At 40.0% G+C, this 20,332-nt stretch overlaps 1 protein-coding gene, 2 non-coding genes and 4 pseudogenes across 3 annotated transcripts in view; 6 read left to right on the top strand and 1 right to left on the bottom strand.

The window, feature by feature from the left end:
* The window catches only part of LOC132867784 (histone H3-like), a 1,068,851-nt gene that overhangs the window by 807,917 nt on the left and 240,602 nt on the right, over positions 1-20,332 (bottom strand). The window lies entirely within an intron of this gene.
* LOC132868136 (5S ribosomal RNA) lies at positions 6,981-7,100 on the top strand (annotated as a pseudogene).
* On the top strand, positions 7,188-7,306 carry LOC132868141 (5S ribosomal RNA; annotated as a pseudogene).
* LOC132868135 (5S ribosomal RNA) lies at positions 7,376-7,495 on the top strand (annotated as a pseudogene).
* LOC132868143 (5S ribosomal RNA) lies at positions 7,582-7,700 on the top strand (annotated as a pseudogene).
* On the top strand, positions 7,791-7,909 carry LOC132868106 (5S ribosomal RNA). The gene has a single exon (XR_009650799.1). It is a non-coding gene; the product is annotated as a 5S ribosomal RNA (ribosomal RNA).
* Positions 7,990-8,108, top strand: LOC132868133 (5S ribosomal RNA). Its single transcript, XR_009650812.1, has one exon. It is a non-coding gene; the product is annotated as a 5S ribosomal RNA (ribosomal RNA).

The raw sequence follows: 20,332 nt of genomic DNA, 5'->3' as shown, positions 1-20,332 counted from the left end.
TACCACTCCTTGAATCTCCAACTTCATGCCTATCACTCTATTTGACACCCTCTTCACATCAATCATGCTGTTGACCAACTTTATCCTCAAAACAATACCAACACCATTTCTCTTTCCATTGACTCCATAATAAAACAACTTGCATCCACCTCCCATGTTCTTGGCCTTGCTTCCTTTCCACTTCATCTCCTGCACACACATGTCCAACTTCCTTCTTTCCATCATACCTGCTAACTCTCTCGCTCTGCCAGTCAATGTTCCCACATTCAGTGTTCCTACCCTCAATTCTAAGCTCCTTCCCTTCCATCTTTCACGCTCTCTCCTAACATGCCTCCCCCCCCTTCTCCTTCTCGGTGCAACAGTAGCACACTTTCCACCGGCACCCTGTTGACCAACAGTATCGGAGGCGATCGTTATTAACCCGGGCCCTAACCGATCCGGTATGGTATTTCTCTTTTCATTCCGCATCTTAGATTTGGCACAGTTTTACAGATGCCCTTCCTGACGCAACCCTCTCCAATTTATTCGGGCTTGGGACCGGCACCAAGAGTACACTTTTGCACCCCCAGTGGCTGGATTTAATTAACGATGCAACTATTCTTGTGTAATAGTTAAAATTTTGAGTATGAGATTTAAAGTAACTTTGTAACAAAATGACTTTTAAAATGACTTTAAACTAGACATAGTCTGCATTCAGGCTAAAATCTGCTGGACTAGAACTTAGAAAATGGAAGGAAATAAAAACTCTATTAAAATATAAATCTAAATCCATCAAAGCATAGGACTGTCATTCTTATTATGAATGAAAAAATGCATATAACCACTGATTAGCAGTTTGGCACTTAATACTGGACTGCAGAGTTTCATGTAAACTGGACTCTTGAGCTGATTGGATCAGATACTGTCAACCCTAAAACACTAGTTCAACTGCATCATGCAGTAAAAACAGTGAGTACTGAGTGTATTATCATTGTCTTATTTAGTATGCCACTTGGGGAGAGGGAGGTGCCTGTACATTTTGGCAGGGCAAGGACTTTCAATGGCTGAATTATGAATTTTTAAAGGCTGATCTTTTTTTTTTTTTTTAATTAATTGATTAGCTTTTTGCCATTGCAAGATCTATATATGTACGTACATTATGGCTTGGAAACCACTACAGCTTGCACCAATTACAGTGGTCCCACTGTACAATCTTAATGTCTTTGAACTGGGGGGGAAACTGGAGCACCCGGAGGAAACCCACGCAGACACGGGGAGAACATGCAAACTCCACACAGAAAGGCCCCTGTCGGCCGTGGAGTTCGAACCTGGAACCTTCTTGCTGTGAGGCGACAGTGATGACCACTACACAACTGTGCCGCCCATTACTCGATCCTGGGCTCATATTAAAAATTTCAGCGAGCAGCGCTCGTGCAGGGGTTTTGGGGGTGAATAACGGGCTGAGGCAGGGTTGCAGTGGGCCATGCCTGGGCTGGGTCCAAAGGGCTCGGGGAGAGGGAGGTGCCTGTAAATTTTGACGGGATTAGGACCGTCAGTGGCTGACTTATGAATTTTTAAATCCCTGCGCATGCCCAAGAGTGGCTGGAGCCAGGGCTCATGCTACAGTGTTCTGCGAGCTGTGTTCGCTCCTGATGTCAGATCAGGCCGTGCGTGAGCTTCTTGGAAAGGTCTCGGGGAGAGGGATGTGCCTGTAAAGTTTGGTGGGGCTAGGACTTTGGGTGGCAGACTTATGAATTTTTAAAGACTGGCTCGAGTTAAAGTTTTTTGGGGCCTCCAGGGAGAAAAGCGGGCCGAGCCACAGTCCTAGAGGGCTGTGCCTTGGCTGGTTCGAAAGGGCTCAGGGAGAGAGATGTGCCTCTAACTTTTGGTGGGGCGAGAACAAATCGGTGGCAGAGTTATGAATTTTTTAAATCAGGTCCTTGGGTGCCCCGTGTCACAGGCTGTGTTACAACATAATGTATTCGCCCAGTGTAACATTCGGAAGAAAATTTAAAAGATTAGACTCTCATCTCATTATCTCTAGCTGCTTTATCCTGTTCTGCAGGCAAGCTGGAGCCTATCCCAGCTGACTACGGGCAAAAGGCAGGGTACACCCTGGACAAGTCACCACAAGGCTGACACAGACAACCATTCATACCTACAGTCAATTTTTAGAGCCACCAGTTAATCTAACCTGCATGTCTTTGGACCGTGGGGGGAAACCCACGTGGGCAACATGCAAACTCCGCATAGAAAGGCCCTCGCCGGCCACGGGGCTCGAATCCAGACCTTCTTGCTGTGAGGCGACAGCGCTAACCACTACACCACCATGCCGCCCCGGATTAGACTCTTATCTTTGCAATTTTTCATGGGCCATCTACTTTAATGCTTTTGAAATGCAGACAGGCAAGTTTGAAAATTACCAATAAATGTCTGTTGGCCTGGCCTTATTTCCCACACATTTGGTTATGTGTCCCTGTCATTTCACTGTAGATTAATTATGGACTATAACTATAGAGTGTACGTTTTTACATCAGTTAGGTTGCTGATATTAGTAATTATGTTGTGAGCTTAACTCACGAGTGGCCACTGTCCAGAGTCACATAGAACTCATTCCAGAATAATATTTTGGCCCCAGGAGACACAACATCACCAAAATTACTCAGCCACGCAGGACAAGCTCGACTCAAAAAAAAAAATCACTGACTAGCCTCCACGGTCCCATCTAACATGGTGATAGTAACTTTCTTTTGCCATTGTTTCCTTGATCTGCATGACCCATCACTCAGAATTTAATCTTGACAGCATTAATAGTTATTCTGTTATAGAAATAGGGCTTTCCTGAAAATCTAAGTAGAGCGTACGTTATGTTCACGTAACGGATGCTCTACTTATGAGCATGATTTACATGAGCATGATTAATATCTGTGTAAACTGTTACGTCTCTGTACATTAGAGATGTTTGGCATAAAGTTAGTTATGAAAATACTATTTCTCTTAAATGTAAGTCTTCATCCAAATTCCCCTTTGCCTCTGCTTCTGCAAAGATTCATGAAAAATGGAAATAATTCTTAACTACAGTGCCAACTTTTTTTTTTTTTAAACCATGCCGGCCTGGGACACATTTGCTTCTCTTAACTAAAATGCTGGTAAAATAATAAATTGCTGCAACAGAACTTGCTGTTTACACCATTATTTTAAGCATGTGTATGTAGTTTATGAAAAGCGTTTATCAAGTGAAATTTTGAAATGAAACTACAACATTAGTTCTTGACAAGATTCGCAGGCCTCCCGAGAAATAACCAATGGTAGTGGAGGCAAAGTGAAGGTGTCGTAAGCTCTGTCAAAGACTGTACCTAAAAAGTGTCTTGGATACGTTTTTTTTTTTGGAAGTTAGTGTTTTAAAGCAGATTGGTATTTGACAACTGGCATTTTTTTTTCATTGGGTTAGTGTGCATTGAACTTCAAACATTTATAGAAACTTCCACTGTGTGATTGCGAAATGTAAATGTTTTCATGGTTTTCTTGAGGGGATCATGGTATTTAATCAGCTTAAACACACAGGCTGGTGGTGGAAACTGAAGAGAATGTTTGTTTATTACAGATTCACTGTACAGAATTTTCTTTGCACATCTTTATGTATTTCTCACAAAAGGAAAGAAAAGATGAAATTCCTGAATTGTTTGTTTGAGTTTGTAGTAGCATTTACTTGTGTAAATGCGTCTGGTGTAAAATATGTTTGGAGTGAGGATTTCCTGCTGTACAAAACAGACTCTTTTTGTTATAAAAAGAAAGGTTTCTGATTCATTTGACAAGACGTGCAGATGTGTCTCACTGCCTCTTCATTTCTTTGGACACAGGAAGGACGTATCCTGTCAGTCAGCTCAGCTACAGCACAGAGGTGAGAGATGGTGAGAAGGAAGATCATAGGCCTAATCAACGTGAGCAAGATGATGATGGGTGTGAGGTGATTTTAAGGACCCCCTCCCCTTCAGAGAACCAGACCCCCTTATTGAACCAGTCCCCTTTTAAGAACTGGACCCTATCTCTATTGAGGACCCCCTCACCTTCAGGGAACCAGACACCCTTATTGAACCAGTCCCCTTTTAGGATCCGGACCCTGTCGTCGTCCCCCCTTCCCCTTCAGGGAACCAAACCCCGTCCCCTTTATGGACCCCAACAAGGACTCCATCCCCCTTAGGGAACCAGTCCTCTTTTAGGAACTGGACCCCAACAAGGATCCCATCCCCCTTACAGAACCTGTCCCCTTTTGGGACCCTGTCCCCCTTATTGAACCAGTCTCCTTTTAAGAATTGGACCCTATTTCTATTGAGGACCCCCTTGCCTTCAGGGAACCAGAACCGGGCCCCAAACCCCATTTCAGTGCCAACCCCATTCAGGAACCCAACCCCCATTTGGATCCCAAGCCCTCTGAGGACCCCGACCCCCCTTTGGATTCTGACCCCAGTGAGGACCGCGACTCCCTTATGGACCTCTTCCCCTTTGAGGACCCCGATGCACTTTAGTGAACCCATCCCCCTGAGGGACCCTGTCCCTTTTAGGGAACCTGTCCCCTCTGAGGATCCTGTCCCCCTCAGGGAGCTTGTCCCCTTTACAGAATCAATCCCCCTTTGGGAACCTGTCCCTTCTGAGACTCCTGTCCCCCTTAGAGACCCTGTCTCTTTCAGAAAATGTCCCCTTAGGGAACTCCTCCAGCTTAGGGAACCCCTCCTCTCTGAGGACCCTGTCTACCTTGGGAAACTTTAAGAACCCCATTCCCCATATGTATCTCACCCCCTTTAAGTGTCCCATTGCCTTCATTGGGCCTGTTCCCCTATCTGCTGGTTCCGATTGGCAGTATGATGAGTCCTGTCCAATGCCACATGATAAGGAGGAGGAGGGATGAAGACAATGGTGATGAAGCCCCTCCTCGTAGAAGGCAGCACTTGACTCCTGATGAATAGCTTGAGGAGGTTTCATCAGGAGGCCCATCCCAATCGTAGACTCGAACTAGAATTATCTTACTATTTTTGAGGAAGCTATAACCCTCACACCTCACATTCATCACCACATATTCATCACATTTAAATGTGAAGTAAGTATCTGTGGTATTTTACCCTGAGAGTCATATGTAATCATTAATTTATTATGAGTAAGAATAATAATTATAATAATTTTAGAATAAAGCAGTTATAGCAGTGTTTTTTTTTTTTTTAATCAGTGTTTATATGTCTGGTTTTTGGTAAAAGCATCAGTGTTTAACAGTAGGATGTGTATTTATGACATATTTTAGGATAATGAATATTGTAAATTAATAGGAATCAAACTGATACATGGTAATGGTAGCATATAATGTATTTATGTAAATGTGTATATATTAAATTTTTTTAATATTAAGGTTAAGTAAGTTTTTTAAAATATGCTTGATTCAGGAATAACACAAATTGCCTGTCTGTTTACTTTAAAATTGGCACACGCCCCCACTGCCCTCCACGGTCTCGTGTGTGTTATTCCACTTGTACCAGAGTGATTTGCCAGCAGTAAGTTTTAAATTTACTCATGACACATAGTACGTTTTAGTGATTTATCGTTGGATTTCTGACAGTGTAACAAATTGGGATTGTAACTGAAACTCCTTCCCAAAATGTTAAATTATTGTCTGCTAACAAAAAAACACCACATTAACAGTTATTAGAATTACTTGTTGAACAAACATCCGTTGATTATTTATCTCAGATTATATCCACTGTACAAGTTCCTGTGTATGACCTGTTACTATAGAAACAATAACAATATCTTGGAGTGAGTGCATTAATATTAACCATCGTTAGAGCCAGAACGACCCGTGCTGTGAGGCTAAAATAATACAAAAATTTATCAAATCAGATTCAAGCAGGGCGGCATGGTAGTGTAGTGGTTAGTGCTGTCGCCTCACAGCAAGAAGGTCCGGGTTCGAGCCCCGTGGCTGACGAGGTCCTTTCTGTGTGGAGTTTGCATGTTCTCCCTGTGTCTGCGTGGGTTTCCTCTGGGTGCTGTGGTTTCCCCCACAGTCCAAAGACATGCAGGTTAGGTTAACTGGTGACTCTAAAGTGAGTGTGAATGGTTGTCTGTGTCTGTGTCAGCCCTGTGATGACCTAGCGACTTGTCCAGGGTGTACCCCACCTTTCTCCTGTAGTCAGCTGGGATAGGCTCCAGCTTGCTGGCAACCCTGTAGAAGGATAAAGTGGCAAGAGATAAGGAGATGAGATTCAAGCATTCACTGTAGTATAAAATGCATATTATCATAAATATGTAGGTTACGATTAGATTTTTTTTTTGGCTTGTAAATAATAAAAATAGCTTTTTGTTCAACACTCAAGCATGTCAATTTGAAATTCCCTGAGCTCTTGAGTTCCAATTATTACAAATTTTGTCTTGCCATAATTCAGTTTCAAATGACAAAGTCTGACTGCTCTGGATTACCATGGGCATTAGGTGGAAAAATGACAGTCCCAACTTTTGGTTTTGCCAGGGGCCAGTGCAACTTGGAGGCCCGTGATAGAAGGTTTTAATCCGATCCTGGGTTGACTGGGCTTAAGAGTGGGTGCCCCCACCTGGCTGGTGAGCAAGGTTTATTATTTAAAAGTCCGGCCGGAGGTGAGGAGCGGAGTTGACGGAGAATAACATCCTGAGGCACGGTCCAAGTGGGCCTTGGCCATGTTGGATTATAGGGGTCGGTGTAGAGGGAGATGCAGGCGAACTTTGGCTTGGCTGGGATGTCCCTTGGGGGAGTTTTTTTTTTTAAATCCTCCCAGAGCCATGGGTCTGATTAAAGTGCACGGTGAGGAGTACAGCTCGCTCTGGGGGCAAATAGCATCCCAAGGTGTGGTGATAATGAAGTGGGAGACTGCCTAGGAATACCAAGTACTGTAAGCATTTTATTTTGCCTTCTTGCAGATATCTGTTTCAATTTCGCTTCTGGGCACAAGGCAAGAAAAAAGCCACATTTCCATCTAACCGTCGCTTACGGCCAAACCACTCTGACAACGTCTGAGCCTGTCTGATCTCAGAAGCAAAACGGAGTTGGGCCTGGTTTAGTACTTGAGTGGGAGACTGCCTAGGAATACGAGGTACTGTAAGCATTTTATTTTGTCTTCTTGTAGATATTTGTTTGAATTTTCCTTCTGGGCGCAAGGCAAGAAAAAAAGCCACATTTCCATCTAACCGTCGCTTACGGCCAAACCACTCTCACAACGCCTGATCCCGTCAGATCTCAGAAGCTAAACAGAGTTGGGCCTGGTTAGTATTTGAGTGGGAGACTGCCTAGGAATACCAGGTACTGTAAGCATTTTATTTTGTCTTCTTGTAGATATCTATTTGAATTTTCCTTCTGGGCGCAAGGCAAGAAAAAAGCCACATTTCCATCCCAAACCACTCTCACAACGCCTGATCCCGTCTGATCTCAGAAGCTAAACAGAGTTGGGCCTGGTTAGTACTTGAGTGGGAGACTGCCTAGGAATACCAGGTACTGCAAGCATTTTATTTTGTCTTCTTGCAGAAATCTGTTTGAATTTTCTTTCTGGTCGCAAGGCAAGAAAAACGGCACATTTCCATCTCACTGTTGCTTACGGCCAAACCACTCTGACAACGCCTGATCCCGTCTGATCTCAGAAGCTAAACAGAGTTGGGCTTGGTTAGTACTTGAGAGGGAGACTGCCTAGGAATGCCAGGTACTGTAAGCATTTTATTTTGTCTTCTTGCAGAAATCTGTTTGAATTTTCCTTCTGGTCACAAGGCAAGGCAAGAAAATGGCACATTTCGATAAAGCTGTCGCTTTCGGCCAAACCACTCTGACAACGCCTGATCCCGTCTGATCTCAGAAGCTAAACAGAGTTGGGCCTGGTTAGTACTTGAGTGGGAGACTGCCTAGGAATACCAGGTACTGTAAGCATTTTATTTTGTCTTCTTGCAGAAATCTGTTTGAATTTTCCTTCTGGTCGCAAGGCAACGGCACATTTCCATCGAGCTGTTGCTTACGGCCAAACCACTCTGACAACGCCTGATCCCGGCTGATCTCAGAAGCTAAACAGAGTTGGGCCTGGTTAGTACTTGAGTAGGAGACTGCCTAGGAATACCAGGTACTGTAAGCATTTTATTTTGTCTTCTTGCAGAAATCTGTTTGAATTTTCCTTCTGGTCGCAAGGCAAGGCAAGAAAACGGCACATTTCCATCTCACTGTCGCTTACGGCCAAACCACTCTGACAACGCCTGATCCCGTCTGCTCTCAGAAGCTAAACAGAGTTGGGCCTGGTTAGTACTTGAGTGGGAGACTGCCTAGGGGAAATTGTGTCTGCATTTGCATGTTCAAAAAACAACCTCGCGTCAACAATGATACCACACGCAAGAAAAAAAAAACAGTCAGGCTACTCAACACATCTGATCCACAGCAGCACCAAAGCATCACTGGAAATCATGTCAACAACCAATCTTCCATTTCAACAAACAAATGGCACCACAAACATGAACGAATCGGTCAGGCTACCGATTCCAAACCCACAGCAGATGAATAATTAAATGCATCTTACCTTAAAGCAGAATCAACCACAAAGGAAGTGTGTTGGCACACTTCCTTTCTACTAGTTTGTGTCCCCAACCTGGCAGCAGCAGTCATTGTCATATCGGTTTATTTTATCTTTGATGTAAACACAACACTTCGGATATGCAAATGCTTCCCGTTACACACGATTGCTATGTCAATAAACATCATTTTGCCAATATTTTAGAGACCATCCATCTTCTCCGTCGGTCAGCATCTGTCGGGATCCGATAAAATGATAAATCTTGCCTTGTGTGTTGATGGTTACTATATCCAGGTGCACAACAATATAATGGCATGATGGAAGTCTTGCTGAAAGTAAAAACTTTCTTTGATGGTTATATTCCTTTCGATGCTTCGCCGTCATTCCTCATTGTTGGCTGTGGTAGACTACTGGTAGTTCATGTCCAACATGGCGGCCGCGTTTGTCGTGACGTCACGTGAAAAGGGTCTATACGTCATAAAGATCTGTTCCTTATACCTTTTTTTGAACTGGTTTATAGTTGTACATTTCGTGAGCTCCACATTCAAACTGTTTCATAGCTTTACTCCACAAATAGAAATACTGAACATTTTTAACGTTGTCCTAGCATGGTGAATTTTAAATTTCAATTTCCTCCTAAAATTATAGCCCCCCTCTCTATCCGAGAAAATTATTTGGATATTCCTTGGTACTTTATAATTCCTTACTTTGTACATTACTAAGGCAGTTTTATATTCTATAATATCCCTGAATTTTAAACATTTTGAATTTAAGAATAGTGAATTAGTATGATCTCGGTAACCAGCACTATGAATTATTCTTATAGCTCTTTTTTGAATTATAGTTATTGCATGAAGTGAACATTTATATGTATTTCCCCACACCACTGAGCAGTAATTTAAGTACAGTAAAACCAGGGAACAGTAAAGAATGTGAAGTGAATTATAGTCCAGGATGTGCTTAGCTTTACTCAACACAGATATGCTTCTTGATAGTTTAATTACTATGTATTTTATGTGATTTCCAATTAATTCTATCATCTATTATTACCCCAAGAAAGTTATTAGAAACTCTTTCAACATCAACACCATCTACTTGTACATTTATTGCCCTATTTATTTTATAATTATTAAATAACAGGATTTTTGTTTTCGACAGATTTAATGATAATTTATTTCGATCAAACCAACTTTTTAACCTGCACAATTCTGAAGAGATTGTTTTCTAACTCATGTAAATTTGTTCTAGAACAAAACATATTTGTGCCATCTGCAAATAATACCATCTTAAATATCTTTGATACATTGCACATATCATTTATATAAAGAATAAACAGTTTAGGACCCAATACTGACCCCTGAGGGACACCACAATCAATATTCAAACGAGTTGAGACAGAGTCACCCAACTTCACAAATTGTGTCCTGTTGCTCAAATAACTTTTTATTAGGGCTGTCAAACGATTAAAATTTGTAATCGCGATTAATCTCATAACATTATGTAGTTATCGCGATTAATCGCAAACAAATCTTTAAACATCTGTTTAAATTGTACTCAAATACATTTCTACATCAGAGCAAACATTTGAATATATGCTCTGATGCTCCATGTCAATTATATGGCTCATCTTCTGTATGATAGACAATATATCGGCCTAATGCACAAATATTTGGCATTCGGGTTTTGATATTAGATCTAGGCATGCAGCATATTCTTTCCAATGTAGCATATCAGACATCTGTTGGGCATACTGTAGCAGGGGCGCCGCTAGAAATCTTGGGCCCTATGAAAGATTACAATTTAGGGCCCCCCCGGTAAAATTTTCAAGCTCAAGCAACTGAATTTGAAGTCTGTTTTTGGCTGGCACTTCTACTTTACTATGCATGTGATCAGCTACCTAGCAAGTTTAGTTGATACAATTATTTGGTATATGAACATTTTAAATGCAGAACTGTCAGAATTAGACTGAATAGACTGTTGCCTTAAAATGAAAATTCCATGATATAGATGATGGAAGATATATATATATATATATATATATATATATATATATATATATATATATATATATATATATGTGTGTGTGTATATGTATGTGTGTATGTATATGTATATGTGTGTATATGTATGTGTGTATGTATATGTATATGTGTGTATATGTATTGGGCGGCCCGGTGGTTAGCGCTGTCGCCTCACAGCAAGAAGGTCCTGGGTTTGGGGGCCGGCGAGGGCCTTTCTGTGTGGAGTTTGCATGTTCTCCCCGTGTCTGCGTGGGTTTCCTCTGGGTGCTCCCGTTTCCCCCACAGTCCAAAGACATGCAGGTTAGGTTAACTGGTGACTCTAAATTGACCGTAGGTGTGAGTGTGAATGGTTGTCTGTGTCTATGTGTCAGCCCTGTGATGACCTGGCGACTTGTCCAGGGTGTACCCCGCCTTTCACCCGTAGTCAGCTGGGATAGGCTCCAGCTTGCCTGCGACCCTGTAGAAGGATAAAGCGGCTAGAGATAATGAGATGATATATATACACACAAAACCCCGATTCCAAAAAAGTTGGGACAAATTATAAATAAAAAAGGAATGCAATTATTTACAAATCTCAAAAACTGATATTGTATTCACAATAGAACATAGACAACATATCACATGTCGAAAGTGAGACATTTTGAAATTTCATGCCAAATATTGGCTCATTTGAAATTTCATGACAGCAACACATCTCAAAAAAGTTGGGACAGGGGCAATAAGAGGCTGGAAAAGTTAAAGGTACAAAAAAGGAACAGCTGGAGGACCAAATTGCAACTCATTAGGTCAATTGGCAATAGGTCATTAACATGACTGGGTATAAAAAGAGTATCTTGGAGTGGCAGCGGCTCTCAGAAGTAAAGCTGGGAAGAGGATCAACAATCCCCCTAATTCTGCGCCGACAAATAGTGGAGCAATATCAGAAAGGAGTTCGACAGTGTAAAATTGAAAGAGTTTGAACATATCATCTACAGTGCATAATATCATTAAAAGATTCAGAGAATCTGGAAGAATCTCTGTGCGTAAGGGTCAAGGCCGGAAAACCATACTGGGTGCCCGTGATCTTCGGGCCCTTAGACGGCACTGCATCACATACAGGCATGCTTCTGTATTGGAAATCACAAAATGGGCTCAGGAATATTTCCAGAGAACATTATCTGTGAACACAATTCACCGTGCCATCAGCCGTTGCCAGCTAAAACTATAGTTCAAAGAAGAAGCCGTATCTAAACATGATCCAGAAGCGCAGACTTCTTCTCTGGGTCAAGGCTCATTTAAAATGGACTGTGGCAAAGTGGAAAACTGTTCTGTGGTCAGACGAATCAAAATTTGAAGTTCTTTATGGAAATCAGAGACGCCGTGTCATTCGGACTAAAGAGGAGAAGGACGACCCAAGTTGTTATCAGCGCTCAGTTCAGAAGCCTGCGTCTCTGATGGTATGGGGTTGCATTAGTGCGTGTGGCATGGGCAGCTTACACATCTGGAAAGACACCATCAATGCTGAAAGGTATATCCAGGTTCTAGAGCAACATATGCTCCCGTCCAGACAACATCTCTTTCAGGGAAGACCTTGCATTTTCCAATGTGACAATGCCAAACCACATACTGCATCAATTACAGCATCATGGCTGCGTAGAAGAAGGGTCCAGGTACTGAACTGGCCAGCCTGCAGTCCAGATCTTTCACCCATAGAAAACATTTGGCGCATCATAAAACGGAAGATACGACAAAATAGACCTAAGACAGTTGAGCAACTAGAATCCTACATTAGACAAGAATGGGTTAACATTCCTATCCCTAAACTTGAGTAACTTGTCTCCTCAGTCCCCAGACGTTTACAGACTGTTGTAAAGAGAAAAGGGGATGTCTCACAGTGGGAAACATGGCCTTGTCCCAACTTTTTTGAAATGTGGTGTTGTCATGAAATTTAAAATCACCTAATTTTTCTCTTTAAATGATACATTTTCTCAGTTTAAACATTTGATATGTCATCTATGTTCTATTCTGAATAAAATATGGAATTTTGAAACTTCCACATCATTGCATTCCGTTTTTATTTACAATTTGTACTTTGTCCCAACTTTTTTGGAATTGGGGTTGTGTGTGTGTGTGTGTATATCTCATCTCATCTCATCATCTCTAGCCGCTTTATCCTTCTACAGGGTCACAGGCAAGCTGGAGCCTATCCCAGCTGACTACGGGCGAAAGGCGGGGTACACCCTGGACAAGTCGCCAGGTCATCACAGGGCTGACACATAGACACAGACAACCATTCACACTCACATTCACACCTACGGTCAATTTAGAGTCACCAGTTAACCTAACCTGCATGTCTTTGGACTGTGGGGGAAACCGGAGCACCCGGAGGAAACCCACGCGGACACGGGGAGAACATGCAAACTCCACACAGAAAGGCCCTCGCCGGCCCCGGGGCTCGAACCCAGGACCTTCTTGCTGTGAGGCAACAGCGCTAACCACTACACCACCGTGCCGCCCTGTGTGTGTGTGTATATATATATATATATATATAATTTTTTTTTTTTATTTTATTAGCATCTATTATTAGGCTACTCAGTAGCTTATGGAGTTCATTCAATCCAAATGTTTGTGTTGAGAGAAACTGCATGCATCACTGTATCAGTATGGATTTATAACATTCTGTATGCACATTATGGATACTCCAGAGCCCTCCAGCAAACATCATCAATAATCAGGATTACAAAATGTATTCCTTTGTTTCCTCCATTTATTGACTTATTGTATGTGATCAAATGTATGCCTTGATGAATAACTACACTAGTTTTTTTGATACAGTTACATAGTGCACTGCAAGAGTGTTTTTGGTTTCTTTTAGGCATCACATATTTATTAGAAAACACCGCAAATGTTCAAATATTCAAGTTAAATACTTAGCAACAGTATCAATAAATCCACACATGAACAATAGCAATGATATCTATGACCACAGCTAATGTGCAAAATATTAAATTTAAATACTTAATATCAACAAATCCACACATGAACAATGGCAAAACATCTAGACTTAATTATACAATAAAGATACCTACAGTATGAAAAAAGGTGATTTTTTTTTTTCACACGCAGTGTGATATCCGGACTTCATAATTCATCACACCTGCTTCTGCTTAGCAACTTCTAGAATGTTCAACTCTGTTGCGCACATAGAAAAACTGCCAGCTGCTCTAAGCTGTGCTAATAGCGGTGCTGTGCACACACGGAGCTACACATTTCACTGTCCCGCGCCCAGAATCAGACTGTACCATTAGTAAAAAGGGTGGAGGGGTGAAATGACAATATCATAAATAATTCAAGAAAAATGTTATAGTAAATCATAACCATGTATAATTTACATATTTTAACAGATGAAATGAAATATTTTATTTCAAAAACTTACACAAGGCAATACTATTAAAATAATATTAATATCCCTCACAGGCCCCCCTGTCAGTGCCAGGCCCTTAGAATCGTCCTAACTTCCCCCCCTAGCGGCGCCCCTGTACTGTAGGCTATGTGCAAAATACAATTTGGAGAAATAACAGACTTTTTTTTTCTCAACTGTAATGGCTGCAAGCTACACTTCGAAGAGGAAGTAGTTTGACTCCTGCAAGTTCATTCAAGTGAAGCAGTAGGCTATTTGGAAATCGCTAGTCTACCTACAATCTACAGGTGGAGAAAAGGGAATGTGCGCATTCCCGATCGTAGCCCACCAGATATCAACACATTTCACCTGGTAAAGTGAAAGTAAACGGAACTCGCACCGCATCGCATATGCAGACTACAATTTAACTGACCATGTTGCGGGTTTATTTGACAAGTTGTAGAGCTACGTTTTACCACAAAGTTAATGTTATAACTAGCTTTATTTTGCATACTAGTCACCCGCGAAAATCTGCATTGTTCCTTACCAAGATGAGCCCAATTCACTGTACCCTCCAATAACGCCGTCATTTTTTAAAATCGCGAACAAATTAAATTGCGTTAACGCACTAATAACACGTTAACTTCGACAGCCCTACTTTTTATCCAATTTAATACAACTCCCCTTATCCCATATTGTTCCATCTTATTAATTAATATATCATGATTAATAGTATCAAAAGCTTTTTGAATATCAATAAATATCCCAGCGACATATTTCTTATCATCTATAGAGTTACTGATTTCTTCAGTTGATTCCATTAGTGTCATCTCTGTTGATCTATTTGCTCTAAATCCATATTGACTATCACTGAGTAGTTTGTATTTTTCAATGAATTTATCTAATCTGTTATTGAATAGTTTTTCAAGAATTTTGGAGAATTGAGGAAGTAAAGAAACAGGTCTATAGTTTGTGAAGTTGTGTTTGTCCCCAGATTTATACAATGGAATTACTTTTGCTATTTTCATATTGCTTGGAAATGTACCGGTTTGAAATGACAAGTTACAGATGTATGTTAATGGTTTAGAAATCCCCCCAATAATAGTTTTCACTAGTTTCATATCAATATCATTACAATCTGTGGATATTTTATTACTACATTTATTAACTATATCAATAATTTCCTTCTCATCTACTGGTGTAAGAAACATAGAACAAGAATTCCTCTTTATAATATTATCTATACAGTCATCATTTGTTACCGGAGCAGAGATATTTTTAGCTAGTCTTGGTCCAACATTAACAAAAAAATTATTAAAACTATTAGCAACTACATCCATGCTATAATTTTCAATACCTTTGTCATTAAAGTATTTAAGGTAATGTATTTGTCCAGAGTCATCTTTAATAATACTATTTAATATAGCTCATATTCCTTTAATATTATTTTTGTTATTATATATTAATTTACCATAATAATCCTTCCTACATCTCCTTATGACACTCATTAACTTGTTTTTATCTCATTATCTTTAGCCACTTTATCCTGTTATACAGGGTCACAGGCAAGCTGGAGCCTATCCCAGCTGACTACGGGCGAGGTACACCCTGGACAAGTTGCCAGGTCATCACAGGGCTGACACATAAACAACCATTCAGACTCACTTCTACAGTCAATTTAGAGCCACCAGTTAACCTAACCTGCATGTCTTTGGGGGAAACCCATGCCAAGAACATGCAAACTCCACACAGAAAGGCCCTTGCCAGCCACGGGGCTCAAACCCAAACCTCCTTGCTAGGAGGCGACAGCGCTAACCACTACACCACCATGCTGCCACTTAGTTTTATATTTTTTATGTTTATTTTCTGCCTCTTTGGGTCTTAATTTAATAAATTCTCTATATAGAGTGTTTTTCTTCTTACAGGCATTTTGTAATCCCTTAGTAATCCAAGGTTGGTCATTATAATTTTGTTTTGTACTATATTGCTTCAGTGGGCAATTTTTATCATATAATAATTTGAATATATCATATTCTCTATCAATGCTATTCTCTATATAAACTGATTCCCAGTCTTGTATTAATAAATCATTATTTAATGCAAACATGGCCTCCTCAGTCCTAACTCTTCTATACTTAAGTTTATGGTCTGTCACATTTTTCTTATGATTACAGTCATAAATTGTAAAAACTGGTAGATGATCACTAATATCATTGATTAATATTCCACTTATGTTATTATCTATATCACTGGTAAATATATTATCTATTAAGGTAGCACTATGGTCAGTAATTCTGGGGGGTCTGGTAATTTTTGGGTGGAGACTCATACTGTACATGATATTAATAAATTCCTCAGTCATACTGTGCTCATTAGGGTTCAACAGATCAATATTAGTATCCCCACAAATGAAGATAACTTTATTATCTACTGTAAATGTCTTTTCTACCCAGTCCTTAAACGCCTCTATACTAGTTTCTGGCGCTCTATATATATACAGCTAATTACATTTCTACTTATTTCAATATTAATTTCGATTGTTAAAAATTCTAATAAGTTATCAATCACTGTTGTCATGCCATCTATTAACTTATAATTCAAATTACAGTCCACATACACCACCACTCCTCCTCCACCTTTATTTTTCCTGTTTATATAATTAAATTCATATCCAGCCAGCTCCAGGTCAATCCAGGTCTCTGATATGGCAATTATGCTGAATGGATGAGTAAACTGACTTAAGTATTTCTTGATGTATTTGAAGTTAGTGTACATGCTTCTGCTGTTGAAGTGTATTATTGCTATAGGACGGCAGGTGGTGAAATAGGGTGGCATAGTGGTTAGTGCTGTTGCTTCACAGTAAGAAGGTCTGGGTTTGAGCCCCGTGGCCTGCGAGGGCCTTTTTGTGCGGAGTTTGCATGTTCTCCCCGTGGGTTTCCTCCGGGTGCTCTGGTTTCCCCCAAAGACATGCAGGTTAGGTTAACTGGTGACTCTAAATTGACCATCGGTGTGAATGTGAGTGTGAATGGTTATGTGTTTATGTGTCAGCCCTGTGATGACCTGGCAACTTGTCCAGGGTGTATCCCGCCTTTTGCCCGTAGTCAGCTGGGATAGCCTCCAGCTTGCCTGTGACCCTGTAGAACAGGATAAAGCGGCTAGAGATAATGAGATGAGAAAAAAGAGAAATAAAATAAAAAATCTCCGGTGAGAAGCGGCAGCCAGAATGCGCACGACATACTCTCAACCGGAAGCGGAAAAAGGATCAAACCATGGAGTATAACTCTAAACAGGACTGCTCAAAGTTGAGTGATCAAGCGCTCACTCCTCATGAGCTCCACAGAGCACCTGTTCTTGCTGTCAGTCCATTTGTTGGGCATTCTGGGAAAGATCCTTTCCACATATACAACAGATGCACATAGTGGTGCAGTGGGAGCATGCTGGGCCCAAAACCCAGAGGTTGATGGATGGAAACCATCCTCTGCTTGTTCTGTGTTCTTTTATGCCAATGTTTTCCATGAGCCAGGGAATGTGGGTTCAAGACCCATGTGGAGTGGCAGGTAAGCAGAGTTCCACACCAGAAGTGTGCTGGGCTCAGAACTCAGAGATCAAAACCATCTGCTGCTTTTTCTTGACAGTGGTGTTCTCAAAATTCCCAGCAGAGGCAATAAACTTCATCTATCTATCTGACTATAAATTTATTTGCTGAAGGCAGCTCATTGGCCCACCATTCCCTGACCTCAAAAATTGTCCATAAGAGGCTTGATTTTCAGTGTTCTGTCACTAGTTTAGCATTGATCAGTGTCTTTCGATCACATAGACAAGCATATAGACATTATCGGAATTAAATAATGCCCACCCTAAGTATCAGTTGTTGTCACAGTATGTTACTCATGTCTCAGACTCCCAACTCAGAGCTGTTTTAGTATCAAAGATCCTGGTAAGTGAATAAGGAAATATCAGAGTCGATTTCATGGTTTTCTAACATATTTCACCATGTTGTTCTTAAGCACAAGATATAAAAACACATAACACATAATTCACAGAAACATGTCCTGTTGACTCAGGGCAGTTCAAAGCAGAATGTTTGTCCTCTTTCAAAAAACATGGAGAGGAAATGGGCATTTTGCTTTGTTGTGTGGCATATTCAAAAAATGCCATTGGGAGTGACGGCAGAAAAAAAAGAACACTATGGAGCGCTTTATACACTCTGTGCACATTACAGTTGCTGTTTATTTTAACCAAGTAGGTGCCAGATGGTGAAATAATTAAACACTAATGTGCTGTTTCTCAACCCCCCCAAAAAAAATAAATAAACAAAATAATAATAATTGAGAAAGAAACAACCCCAGAATCTTCAAACATAATGAAGCAATTCACTGATAAATCATTCAACATATTGTCAAAAGCAATCTCAGGGTGACAAAGGTGAACAAGGACCCCCTGGTGAGCCTGGGCCAAAGGTAAACATGCATGTATTATTCATTATTATAGCACAACTGATTTATTCTCATTCTGTGGCAGGCATGTGACCAGAAGTGGTAGAAACAGACCAATTTTATACCCAAGTAAGTGCTAAGTCTTGTGTTTAAAAAAAAAAATCCTTCAGTTAAAGAATAAAAAAATAATTCCTTAAATTACCTTGAAGTGCAAGAATAAAGAAAGCAAGAATAAAAAAAGCTTGTTACCCGAGATTTTGGGTAACAGTAACTAACAAACTGAAGCTAGATGTGTAATCTCTCAAATGTTAGCGAGCTTGTTAATTCTGACAATACAGCCTTGTTTACATGCTAGTAATAAGCAGATATAATACAAATTTGCTGATACAAATACAAAATACAGCTCACAACATATATTTGAAACAATGCTGCATTTTTTGGAGAGAAAAATATTGCTATTTAGTGTCAACACTCTGCTTACACATGTAAAATGTACATATAAATATTTCACCCTTTTATTTATGATTTCACATAAGCTAAAAATCTGATTTAAGCAAGCAGAAGAGAAAAAAATGAGGTAAAGTTTTGAAAAAATGTCATAGAATTTTGAAATTTATTTATTTATTTATTTATTTGCACATGATAAAAGAGATTTACAAGAAAACATAAATGGAACAAAAACAGAAAACGTGCTGGGGGAAGAAAAAAAAGCACAATCGCTGGTTCTAAGTCTTCCCCCATTTAAATTACCAAGTAATTAATACAAATTTAACAAATTAGAGAATAACTATATTAACAATAGTAAATAATAAAGATAATATAATAATTTTGTTACCAATTATACATTAAACTGTAACTGCTATCATAACTGAAATAAATATAAACAATGTCAATTGCAGATAACAAAATATAAGTTAACGAGTGAAAATAAGAAACGAATAAAATGTAACCTAGGATCTATACATAAAGAAAAAAAAAGTATAATTGATTGATTTTGAATGGTGAATAAATATTGTACTAATAACAGAAGCCTGGTGCAGTGTAATATTACAATTTGATCCAAGACTGAACTATATTTAAAGATAAAGGTCAAGTGTGGCTGGAGAATGAAAATAGGTGGTTTGAGATTACGTTTAAAACTAATCATGGATGTAAAACTTTTAAGGTGGAGGGGGAGGTTATTCCATTCAATTACACATTTGTATTGAAGACTCTTTTGACCTAGGGATGTTCGCACTAGGGGGATATGTAGTTGGTCACTTTGTCGAGTTTGGTAAGCATGAAATTGGGAATTAAGATTTAAAAAACTATCAAACGTGTCTGGAAGAGAATTTCTAAGAAATTGGAAAGTGAAGATATTTAGCTGAAGTCTATTGATATCAGTAATATTTAAAATCTTAAGCTTCGTAAATAGAGGTAAAGAATGGGCATAAAAACTGGATCCGGTGGCCATACAAACAAATCTTTTTGGAGTAGTATTAGGGGCTGTAGTGTAGTTTTGTAGGCACATCCCCATACTATATTTCCGTAGGTCAGATATGGGTATATTAAGCTATTATATATGGTGATAATGGTTTGTTGACTGAGAAGATGTTTGATTTTTCCCATAAGTCCAATAGTTTTAGATATTTTATTACATAACATGGCTATATATGGTTTCCAGGTCAGTTTGTAATCTATTATGCCTAAGAATTTAGCTTGACACTCTTGAGAAAGGGGCATATTTTTTATTAAGATTTTTGCATTATTTCTATTGGAGGTTTTATTTTTATTACAGGGGGTGATGTGGTGTGAGGAGGGAGCTGTTGGTGTCAGAGGTATTATTGGGGGGGGGGGGGGGGGGGGGGGGAGAGTAATATCACAGACCGGTCAGGACTATGGTGAGTGGGGGAGGGTGGGGTGGCACAGTCAAATCTGTTGAAAAAGATTTAACTCATTTGCCCAGTCTTGGCCCCCAGA

This window comes from Neoarius graeffei, chromosome 19 (assembly GCF_027579695.1).
Source record: "Neoarius graeffei isolate fNeoGra1 chromosome 19, fNeoGra1.pri, whole genome shotgun sequence".
NCBI classification, from domain to species: domain Eukaryota; kingdom Metazoa; phylum Chordata; class Actinopteri; order Siluriformes; family Ariidae; genus Neoarius; species Neoarius graeffei.
Note: the sequence above shows the minus strand (reverse complement) of the source record. Positions and strands in the feature narration are given on the sequence as shown.